This window comes from Pyxicephalus adspersus, chromosome 10 (assembly GCF_032062135.1).
Source record: "Pyxicephalus adspersus chromosome 10, UCB_Pads_2.0, whole genome shotgun sequence".
Taxonomy (NCBI): Eukaryota; Metazoa; Chordata; class Amphibia; order Anura; family Pyxicephalidae; genus Pyxicephalus; species Pyxicephalus adspersus.
This window is the reverse complement of record NC_092867.1, coordinates 30,083,153-30,095,793: the sequence shown is the minus strand read 5'-3', so window position 1 is coordinate 30,095,793 and position 12,641 is coordinate 30,083,153. Positions and strand designations below refer to the sequence as shown.

The 12,641-nt window shown below is 36.6% G+C and overlaps 1 long non-coding RNA gene across 1 annotated transcript; it reads right to left on the bottom strand.

Moving 5' to 3' along the window:
* Window positions 1-6,593: 6,593 nt before the first annotated feature.
* On the bottom strand, window positions 6,594-12,360 carry LOC140339787 (uncharacterized). Its single transcript, XR_011922551.1, has 3 exons — window positions 12,222-12,360; window positions 7,271-7,402; window positions 6,594-6,771 (listed from the first exon to the last, which is right to left on the bottom strand). It is a non-coding gene; the product is annotated as an uncharacterized lncRNA (long non-coding RNA).
* Window positions 12,361-12,641: the final 281 nt, after the last annotated feature.

Genomic DNA, 12,641 nt, shown 5'->3' with positions numbered 1-12,641 from the left:
TAGAACTATTTCAGTGTACCCACAGCAGCCTAACCTTGTTTTATCATGTTGACATTTCCAACAATTAATAATTTATCAGAACAGACACAACATAACAAAAATCTGAGATATTTGCTGAGGCAACACAGGCTGTTGGGTAAATTAGGTGGACAAATCTACCAGGCGGCACCCACCCTCCCACATTATTGGTATGTTGCTGGTTGCAGTAATATATTTTTATGTATACTCCAGATTGCCACCCTGCCTGCCAGTGCCATCCAACCAGTACTTACAATTCAGCCACTCTGCATCTAGATACCTAGAACCAAAATCCTAGCAAAATAATACAACAGTGTTTCCTGTTCTTCTAGTTTTCAGTTTTTGTGATATTGACTCATAATGAGCAATCTGGTAATAATGCTGTGGGAATCTTTGGGCATAACCCTGTTACCCTGTGGTTTCTTGATCACTGAGCCCTGAGAACTGTACCGTTAGGTTTAGCTCTAAGATGAATAGTCAAGCTGGTTTATTGTGTAGCACACAAAGGGGAACCTAGGGAATAATAGGTAGTTTGGAAAATGTACAAGTAACTATCACAGTATCTTTAGTATAAGACTTGTAAAACATGTTGCTTTCCTGTACAATAAAATGTGATATTGTCAAAAAAATGCATCCTTAAAGCCCCGGATGACATTTCGAGTGAGTGCTTCGCCACTGAATATAGTGTTGTCACCAAAATGTGGGGGAATTAATAACTAGAGTGGTCAGGGAAACATGTTCCAAATAAAACAATAAAAAATTACCCACTCCTGGTTTTCAAAAACTATTTTCCTATTTAACTTTAACTTTTATTCACAGAAAAGACATGTTTTTCACTTGTGACTTATTCCCTTCAGCTATTTTGATGACAATTTTCGAATAACTTGCAAAGTTAAATTTTAAATGTAAATTTTCTCAACCTTTCAACTACTATAGAACCTTTAAGGAGGTTTTGAGGTGCCCAGGAATAATCTTTGGGAACTCCTGCTAAAATCATTATATTGGGGGTTGAAGGGGGAAGAAACTCCTTTGGGGTTTTGGTAAGGCATTAGATGTTGTTTTTAGCCCTGTATGATATAGAGCTTACAAAGTATACAAACTTGAGCGCTAGTAAAAAAATAGTTGTTAAGGTTTACTTTGTTTGTTTTTTTAACCTTTGGTTCTCCTATTCCCTGATAATGTAAACTGCAAACTCCTCATGTTGGGATAACTTCAGCCTCATATCATAGTGCCCCACCCTGCATGTCCATGCACCTTTTTAATCACCTTTCCAATCAGAGGCATTGCTGTTGCTTCCCGTCCCCCCAGTTAATACAATCTACAAATGCTATGAAGGTTGGATCTCCAGGTATTTAACAAAAATGTGTATGTTTTATCAAATGAGAGGTCAATCAGCCACAATTTAAGTAACTATCATTAGGAATAGCTGTACTACAGTCATTACCCAAGCAAAATCTAAGACCAAGCAAAAAAATACTTCCTTTACAATTATAAAAGTGTCATGCTTATTTCTTCTTGTAATGCTCACTTTCCCTACTGTACAGAAGTGACTAAGCCCAGTATTATGCAACCATCACTCATCAAGTTTGAAGGATTAATAGAGTGTGGCACCCTCCAAGGACAAACCTTTGGTAAAGCCTCATGATCTCATTGTTCAGGAATGGCATTTTAAATGTGATTCATGCTGCAGGTATCATTGAGAGAAACACTGAAAAACTTGTATTAATAAATTGCCTTTATTTTGCAGAAGGGAGAGTTACCATTTGTCTGGGAACAACAAAGGTTTTGTCAGTTAAAAAAATAATATCTATAGATGTATAGAAAAAAAAGCTAAATAACAGCACCTCACAGTGATTAGCTAACAAAAAAAACAGCAAAAAATATCAACATGGATCTTGTAAGTTGACCCTTGATATAAGGTAAAGGGAAATCCTATCAGTTCTGGGTCAAGGTATTTATTTATTTATTGTTGAAGCTTTAAAAACACAGGTTTTATATACAATCTTTGTATTATATTGTATTAATTTAGAGATAGAATTGTACAGGGTAAAGGTGAAGAGCTAAGTCATGACTAGGGGCCTAATTTATCAAAGTTCTCCAAGACTTGAGAAGACAGACTATGGGAGAACCTGGGTTATCCAGCAAACCTGGAATGGATCTGGTCCAGGATTGAAAACATTTGCCAACTAGTAGAATATGAATATATTCCAGGTTTGCTGGTCCCAAGTTCACTCATGATGGGGTTTCTGCTCTTGTCTTGGAAAGCTTTAATAAATCAGGCCCAGTGTGTTTACATCATAAACTTTTGCGTTCTGTAAGCAAAAGTGCTTTTGTTTAAAACAAAAGAAGATAAGGAGAAACTGGAGAAAGTGACAATACCAGAAACATAGTATCAAGTGACCTTCCATGTAAAAGGGTTCTGTTCAGCCAGGGGAGTTATGCCACTGGTCCCCTAAGTTGCTGACACCAGTCATTTCAATACTGGTTACAGAGGAGGGGCCAAGACAGCCATTTTCCAAGGAACGGTCACTTTGCTCTAAATAAGAGGTAGGCAAATTCGGCCAAATACAGCCTAGCCAGTATTCCAGTCTGGCCTAATGCCCCCTATTTATTTATTGTTGGATCCGGCCTGGTTGAATTGTCGCGTTATCGAGTTTCCGCACAGTAACCCCAAGCAGCAGAAGCAACGCGCAGCTACTAGTCTCCGCAAGGTTGACCTCAAACGTTGTGTTTTCAACCCCGAATGGTCTGACGAATATTTCTTCGTCCAACGCGTCGACAAAGCGCAATGACGTCAACAGCACTTTCAAGGGGTCGAATCTGAAGGGGCATTTTGATGCCAAGCATGCGCACACGTACAGAAACTTTCATTGACTTATACCGTCAGCTGCCACATGCTCAGTTTCCAATGTTGTTAGCCCGGGCCAAGCGTGTGATCGCAATGTTTGGCAGCACTTATTTGTGCAACCAGTGGTTCTCCAAGATGAAGTTTTGTAAGAACAAGCTGCACTCTCAGCTCACTGACAATCACCTTAATGACTGTTGCTGAACTCATCATTAGAACCTGATATTGTATCTGTCTCTAACAACATGCAACATCATGTTCCCATTGATCGTACTGTATTGTTAAATAAAAAAACTTTCCTTTGACACCTTGTTTTTTCTGGCCTAGTGTGCCTTCTTGACCTCATGAAATGACCTAGTTGTCCAAAAAGTTTGCCAACCCCTGCCTTAAATGATTAAAACATCAGAATGACAATGAGGTCATCGCTCGTTCTGGTCCTGTAAGCTTGAGTCTTGTCATCACATTTACACGTAGCATGCCTGATTGGCTCTCAGCTCTGCCTCTCACTCTTCCAACCCGAGTATTACTGTATAGTAATTGCAAGGCTGATACCAAGCCAAATTCAGGTACTTCTTTTTTTCAAACTTTATTATTTTACAAAAACATCAACTAGAGAATTTACAGACAGTAAAAAAAAGGAAGGTTAAAATATGACAAATGATAATAGTTGTATACCCTGGTACATCAAGTATCACATATTGAAACAAAACTAAATTATTACCAAAATATACTAAGAACATCAATTTTAGAAGTCTGTAAACAAAGAAGAACAATACCAGGCACAAAAAAGACAAGAGAAATAGAGTAGAACCTGGGAATAACATAATATATGGGGTACATTCATTAACAAATAAATATCTTGTCACTCACAGTAGGGGTCATTACCAAGGTGTCAGAATATGTTATGGTGAGATAGCAAATATAAGTGCAAAAATGGCAAGAATGATGCACAATTATCAACCTGATCCCGTAACCTAGCTGTTAGGTCTTCGTTTAATCCAGGAATAGCGGTCAGAGAGTCCATTGGGGAGATAGACTTCCAATGTCTAGTAATAAGACATTTGGCATTTTTTACTCAGCTTAGAGATGGTATGTATAGGGAGACTGAATTGCAGCTAAAAAATAAACATATCATGTATTGAGAATGTTAATGTCTTTCAATCTGCCTGGAATTCAACCTTAATCAAACCCCCTACAGCTATAAATGAACCTCCTCACCCTTTATACTTTATTCAATATACATGTTTGCTGTCTGCCAAGGAGACTTATATACAACCCTTGTGTGTTTTTTACGTAATTATATATTGCTTACATTAAAGTCAAACATTAACAGCTATAACATTTACAACACATTTATCATCTGTAATCTCTGAAGCCATAGCTAAAGAAAAGCCAGTCTTATCTAAACGGTTCATCCTGGGTAACCTAATGACAGTGGTAAGCTTAGAAAAATGCCAGAATAAACACTTTTATCATACGAATGTCTGTGACAGGCGTGATCTACCTATGTAGTGTCTGAGATTCTAAGCATGGCAGAGGTTGGGTGACTCTACAGCATTGCAGAGTTTGGTTATGCCACCTGCAATAAAAATACACATTTCTACAGAACTGCAAGAAAGAGGGCAAGTCATTTTTGTGGAAGTGGAACTAATCTCTTTGTTTGAAAGAAAAACATTTTTTGGAGTGCACAGTGTTTATTTCCAATCATCTGATCATCTATCTGCTGTGCTGTTCTCCCCATGCTCATGTGGGTTTTCTTTGGTCACTTTGATTTTCCCCACTCCTTAAAAAACATGTAGCTAAATCGCTTCCTTAGAAGTTGTCCTTGGTGAGATGGAAATTAGGTAGGACAACCAAAGTACATTGTGATCTTCCAGTTGCTGGATGCAATAAAAACATGTGAGAATAATAATAAAAAATAATAAAAAGGAAGAAGAAACTGCAGATTTAAAGGGGGTAAAACTAACCCTCAAAATAGCATTACCATGTGCAAGCCTATATAAGATTTTACATTTAATGTAACATGGATTGGTGTGTAATGGCTAGTTTGTGTCTACATCATAGAAGGTTTTCTTTAGCTACAGGCCTACATTTTTGTTAAATATTTTTTTAACTTTGCTTTTAAATGACCCTTTAGATACATTTTGACTTTTTATATGTGAATTTTATATAAACTACTTTTTCTGGGCTAATATTGTTGACTTCCGAGAATACCAATTGCTTGGATATCACCAGCTTGAATGGTTCTTAACTTATGAGTCCTACAAACAAGGTCAGTTCTTTTTTACCGTTGCAGTGGTAAGGACTGAGGGCAAAAACTTGCAAGATCCTGGGGTACAAATGTCATAAATCCCAGGAAGCTGTGGGTTGCTACTTCTGGGTTTTTCTATAATTTAAAAAAAAGTGCGGATCTCACGCATGCACATTGAGATTTGCACGTTTTTCGAACTTTTTTTTACGTAAGTAAGAGCCTTGGTAAAAAAAAAAGATGGTGGTGCTGAATGCTCTGGTGAGTGCCAGAAAGAAGAGGAGAGCCAAGCCAATGCAGTACTCACTGGATTTGTGGACAAATCAAGGGTTGTTGTTGATAAAAGGTAGGTACGTTTTTTTTAAGTTCCAGTTTAAAGACATGAGTTCTACGGGTTCGTATATCGTTTTAATTTAATGTCAGTGGGGATGGTTGCACCATGGTGCCAACAAAGCATTTGTATATTATGCTGCAGATCTGTACATGAAAAGCTTAACATGCATTAAAGTAAGTAGGAAAAAGAGCTTTGTGCTCTCAGAACTGCAATTTTTCTCCTAGAAGGTATTGCTAAATTGATGTGCATGGCTGAAATATAGATATAAGTGGTAATATTGAGAATGGGTAATGGTTTGTAGACTCAGGTAAAAGTAAAACTTTACAATGCAGAATTCCATCAGCTTTTTATCATGCAATTTAATCCATTACATTGTAATATAAAGTTTATTATTGTGACCTGTTTTCTTCATTTTTGCTGAATCTGTGAATTATACTTATATATACTGTATGTATCTAAATTATTTTAGCTTTATGACGGTCTGCAAATGTATATTACATTCAATATAGTCCTACCTTGCTGACTAAAGAAATTGCGTGCAGGCTGACCTGTATAAAATGTAAACAGTCTGCATTCATTCTGGAATTTCAGACCCAGCTGTCTGCTAATATAGTTCAGTTAATATATAGCTAACATGAACTTACATGAACTTGGCTTGCTTCCCTCATTTTAAACACAGGATCTTTTTCCAACACCAGCTATGTGAGAACAGTAAAGTATTGATGATGGGCAAAGACATGGAAGAGAGCAAGGTTATGCAGTTGTTTGGAATAGTCTTCATATAACTAATTGGTCATTAAATCAGATATAAACACTCATTTGAAGGAAACAGTGGAAAATTGGGTGGAGATTTCACCATATTTTGGGGGTTTGGATAATTAACTGTACAGTCTGACATTTCCTAACTTTGTAGAAGTACAGTAAGACTTGGAGCACAAAGCCAGCTTGGGCAAAAAAGAACAAAATTAAAAGGAGCTCAGGCTGCTAAACTCACCTCCTCTCTAGCACTGTCTTACTTTCTACCTTCTTCTTGAAAATACTACTACATTGTCTACCTGACATTGGGTGGAAAGTCTGTATAAAGCGGTGGTGTGTATAAAGTAACTGATTTGTATTAAAGAAGGCAAAAAAACTAGATATTGAACGTGTGTATTTTACTGTCTTTAATGGATTTGTAAACAACAGGGCACTGTGACTTTGCTAACTAAATATTCCATTGCAAGTGGATGAGATGTTTTTGTGTGATGGGACATCCTCCAGCTTCATCACTGGTGCCAAAATCTTTGGCAGGTCTTCTTTCAGGTGTAGGACTTTGGGTCATCTTGCCTGCGTGTGTGTAAGAACAGGAGTTCATTCGTCTTGCCATGTAGTAACTTTGTACACTGAGTTTCTTTAAGTTCTAATTTATCATGCATCAAATGTAGATAATTTCTGTTCTTTTCCTGCTAATTTTTGTAATATGGCACTCACATTTCTTTAGCATTCACTTTTGGACTCTAAATAATTCATGCAAATACACCAGAATCAATGAAAAGTGAGTAGGCAATAATATATATATATATTTATATATATATAAATATATACAGTATATATATATATAAATATATATATATATATATATATATACAGTATATATATTGATGGCCATTTGATATTATTTTTTACCTTTTCTCTGCCATGCAAAGGGCTTTCCTAGTTTAAACTAGGCCTTGCTCCCACTGAGGTTGATTTACAAACAGTGGACTGAGCAATCGTCAAGTTTTTCCTACCCTGAGCCTGATCATGTCCTAAAATAATAAAAATACAAATAAAACAACTTGCTTACCGGGTGTAAATAAATATTTGATGTCATTTACAGTATAGCCCATGATGACATGGCCTGTGGCTATCAAATGTTTTATGGTTATTTGGAATCATTAGAAAGTACAGATAATCCTTTGCTTTCAATTATTCATGGCTGCAAAGAAGAGCACGCTGGTAAAATTACATGCATTGCTAAAAAAAAAAAAAACAACATGAAATGTGACAGTATATCGGTGGCACTGATGTTAAACAAGTATGAAGATCGTGTTGCTTGTTCTGGGTCAGTAACTTCAAAGGTATTGTTTTCGTAAACTTCAGGACGTCTAGTATTACCATAAGGAGTTCAGCAATGTCAGCTCCTTTTTTTTCATCTGAGATTTCCCTGATGTATATGGTACCTTGTCACCTTCAGGTATACAGCTCCAAATAGGTTACATGAGATACCTACCAGACGAGGAACCAGTAGCAGGCAAGACACACCAAGGCTGATTTATTAATATTCAATATCAGAGAATTCTAGCATACCAGTAGCATGGATGTAAAATAATTATTTTGTTAGATTTGTTGGATTGAAGATTTATTGTTAGCCATTGTGGTTTGCCTGGCTGCCTCAATAATTGCAACATATTCAAGAAATCTGACATGCTCCTACCTATCCTGACTTCTGCTCCTATTCAGCACCATTTACTTTTGTTGACAGTGGACAACCATACACATTTTTAATTGTCCATCATAAAAGGCCAGCTAGACATTCACATTTACCCATGGCCACACATGATATTGCATTTGTGCCTACTGAGCCAAAGTACAGTTGAAGCCGCGTGCTTTGCTGGAATGTAGAATTTAGAAATAAATGAGCTGGCTGTGGTTGTGTTTTCATGGGCATGTGTGTGCATAGAGAAAAACATATTGAATATCAATCAGAGATCTGTTAAAGAAAATAAAAATATGGACTAATTTATTTAACAAAGGTTCTTTTTTTTCATCTACGATGTGTTTTTATCTGTAATCAATCATATTTATCATGTTTAAAATCATAGCAGATGCATTTTGTGAGTAGCCAGTACATGGAGTAAAAAAGATGTTTTAGTTGGATATAGATGAAGTATCCTTGTGCAGACACTTTTCTGAGTGAAGCAAAGTAAAATGTTTCCCTGTGTGAAAACAGTTTGTTGGATGTTCTCCAGATGAAGTCATTGTTATTGAAGACTGGAATAAACATTAGTTTCCAGTATAGGTTAGCACAGATAATATGAGAAAATAAGGCCATTTCTTATTATACTTGTGTCATTTAGCTAAAGAAGAGGTCCCCAGAATACTACTGCTATGATATGGTTGGGAGACAACTATATGGAAGAAGTACATCCTTGGTGTTTTGTTTTATCGTATGTTCCACATTGCCCATGTAAAGTACTTGGTAACAAATATAACCATTTATAAGAAAAAGTTATACCCTTAATTGTTGGTGTCCATTCTAAATCTGTACTTTGGGGGTGCTTATGGTTCCAAACTTATTACGTTTAGCTAGGGATTTTCTAAGTTTTTCCAAAAGGTTTCAAAAAGAAAGAAGATGTCATTGGCAATCATTTTGAATTTGCATTTATTTAACACTATCATCTGCCACATAAGCCAATGTCAATGCACCATAAGGAATCCAATGGATGATAAAGTTATGCTTTATCTCTATCTTTTGCACATTTAAACTGACTCCCCAGATCATTTTGCTCAGGCAAAGTTCAAGCACTTAATGATTGAATGTTTTTGTAGCAAGAGTCCCGAGGAAATACTTTCAAAGTCACTAGAAGGTGAATCAGCTCACCAATCTAATAATAATTTTGGATAGGGTTAGTGGACAGCACTGTTTATACCTAACAAATATCCTTGTATGTCTTAGGAATGTTTTCTAACAAGCACAAGAATTCAAAGTTTGCAGGGTAATTTAAATGGATGAAAACCGCAGAAAAAAACACTTTATTTCCTATTTTAAAATTCTTTCATTTCCTTTAAACTGCATCCCCGATGGGCACACAATTCTCTTTGTAATATGTGCAATTGGATTTGGTTGTTCATATGGTAGAGTTACATAATAAGGATATTCAGTAAGGATATGACTATTACCATTTCAAATAGTGAAGGCAGGCACTGTAACAGAATCAAAGAATATTTCCCTTTTTTCCTCATGTAGTAATTAAACTGTAAAAATGGCAAAAGTTACATAAACATCTAAAACAATTTTAGCTATAATAGGCAGTGATAAGCAAACATTACAAGATGGCTTTGACAGATATTGTCAATCTGCCTGGGGTACAGTTAATTAAAAAGCATCATTGGACCCCCTTCAATTTTACATATGTAGTCACTTCCTATCTCCAAAACCAATTATTAAAATATACAATATGATTCTGTACATCAACTCTGTTTTCCTTCTTAATTAAATATATTTGTATGTTCCCCTCTAAAGCCCATGCAGCTACATAACTCTATCGAATTTCACTTCCTGCCTGCAGACTGGCAGGAATGGAAATTTGCAGAGACACTAAATAATTAAAGGTTTTTAGATGATCATGCTGGAGAGGAAGACATACAAATACATTTTATCTAAAAAAAAATACATGCAGAGTTCAGGTTCACTTTAAGCTTCTTTTTGTCTTCTAACTAAACCCCATACACCACTGAAAACCTTAAGGATTCAGTCCAAATGCTGAATCACTAATATGCCTGTGAAGCCAACAGTTATGAAACAGTCTGGCAATCTTGTACATTCCTCATAATAAACATTTGGTTTTTCTAAGTGCTGTAAAATCAGGCTGTACTGCATGGATAGGTAACAGTACACTGCATCATTATAATAATTAGTTATTGCACAATGTACAGTGTGGATTTGCATGCCTGATCTAAGAATGAGATGGGATAAACAGACAGTTGGACTTTAAACTTTAATTGTGTTTACAGACTTTTCACCATATAAAGACACAGTTTTCATTCTTGTGTCTGCACTGGGCCCATAATTATGGCTGTGGTTATAATCATCGTTCAGTCAACAGAAAGTTGGCAGCGCTGACCCAGCAGTTAGTTTTGTAACATAATAGACCAGAAGAGAAAAACTATCTAACTTTCATTTATATAACTCTATGATCATCCCACAATAATAAATTTAGAGCCAGAAATTTAGAGACTGTATACAAAATTCTGTGCCGGTCCTAATGCCTTGCATGATTAATAATAAGTGTGACCATGTGTTAGTACTGTTGATTATTCATGTGCATCATCGTGTATATTGTGAAGCTTTGCTACTCCAGTGTGATGGGGCAGATTGTCAGTCCATTGGGCTGCAGAACTCACATGTTCTCTTTATGATATTGTTTATTTTGTTCCTTGTATATTTATTTCTAAACAATCATGGAAATTGACATCAACATATTACTCAGCGCCATACAGAGCCCATAGTCATGTAGCTAATTTTTCCTTAGAAGATCTCACAGTCTAATGTCCTTACTGTAGTCATTGTCAACACAGTCTAAAGCTACGTACACACCTCCAACGGTTCTCGCCTGATAATTGGCTCAGGGCCGATTTCGGGCAAGAATCTGGCGTGTGTACCGTGCCAGTTGTCCATCGTCCGAACGACCATCCTGCCGGATCCACGGACGATGGACGACTAACGATCCTAATGCAAGGAAAGCAGGAGAGCGCGCAGCAGGGTGTCGCTCCGTCATTCTCCCCTCCCCTCTTCATAAAGCAGAACTGTGCTGTATGTACAGCACTCGTTCATGCATTGTGCAATATTAGTCGTTGGAAAGGATTGTGGAAGATCCTTTCCAATGACTTTTATTGCACGTGCGTATGCAGCTTTAGATCAATTTTTTTGGGGGGAACTGAATAACCTGCAAAGATGTGTTTGGGATTTGGGAAAAAGCAAGAAAGAACATACAAACTCTATACAGACAGTGTCCAGTGCAAGATTTGAATCTGGGACTTTAGTGCTGCAAATGTAGCAGTACTTAACTTCTGCACGACCAAAATATTCCATGGTATTCCAACAGTATACATGGTTCTAGAGTGCCACTTGGCCTAGTACGGCAATCCAACCAGTTGCTCATTGTTGATGTCACTGCACTGTTTTTATATTGTTATGAATGAAGTAATGTATGTGTTATGTTATGTGAACTAATATAGCATGTAGTTATATTTTACCAAATCTGACTCCATGCACCTAGAAATACTAGATAGCTTTAGTCAGTTCTTGGTGAAGTAAGATAAGCAAACCAACTCCATCAGCCTCTCCACATTGTCAATCCTTGTATGCTTATGGTGTCTGAGTTACTTAATGTAACATTAAGACTGGTAATTTAGGGGAGGGCAGGAAAAATAAATCCAGCCCTGTGTAGTACGGTTGCTTCCTTGTGGATTTAAAGGCTATACTGTATGTGGCTCATGTACCATGCAGCTGAAGACATATTTGTATGTCTTCCTCTCTAGCAAGATCATCTAAATACCTTTACTTATTGAATGTTATAGAATCAGAACTGCATCACAGTAATCGCCCATCGCCCAGTGTATTGTGCTTTTTGGAGAATTAAAAAAAAATAATCCCTGCTTTTTTCTGGACAAATATTGTTCTCCATGTAATGAACAGAATAGACCTTCCTAACCTAAATGTATTTTGCATGTAATGGCCTGGGTTATTTTTTCACTGTCAACTGTGCCTATATTGTCACTTGCAATAACCTGCTTTACCTTATTGCCATATTTAGGTGGTTATGCCTGTACTGATATTGATGTTTGGGTTTAGATAAAGACATTGTGGAGTTTTCTAAAGGTTGTATTTGCTTTCACGTAATTAACAAAGTACTAAAGCCAAGGTTCAGCATACAGTATAGGCAAGCAACAAGAAGCCTTAAAATAAAAGGTCAGTAGTGGTAGCCTCAACATTTCATGCAGTTTAATTAAAATATTATTTATCATTGTCTCACCTGCTGCCTGTAGAATTCCTAGCCAGCAATAGCTTCCATTTCAGCAATGCTCCAAGAACATAAGGTCAGCTATTTTTGTTTGAATATTTAGAACAACTATACCTAATTTTATTTACCCAGCTGACTTGCTAATATAGAACCCTGCCAGCCTCAGTTTTCCTGTTGTCAGTGTGTAGAGTTTACCTAAAATAACTGAAATGTTAAATTAGGACTTAATTTTAGGGTCTAGCAGTTTGAACAAAAATTTTTGGTTGTTGGCATTTATTGAGTTGGAGAGTATTAGTAGGTTTGTGTGGGTTCCTGTAGACAATCGAACCAGTCCTCTTTAAAAAAAATATAGTTTTCTGTAGTCCATGTTTCCTCACAGTTAGAAGTTATCTAGAAGTGAAGACTTGAAATATCCAGCAAAGCCTCAAGCAA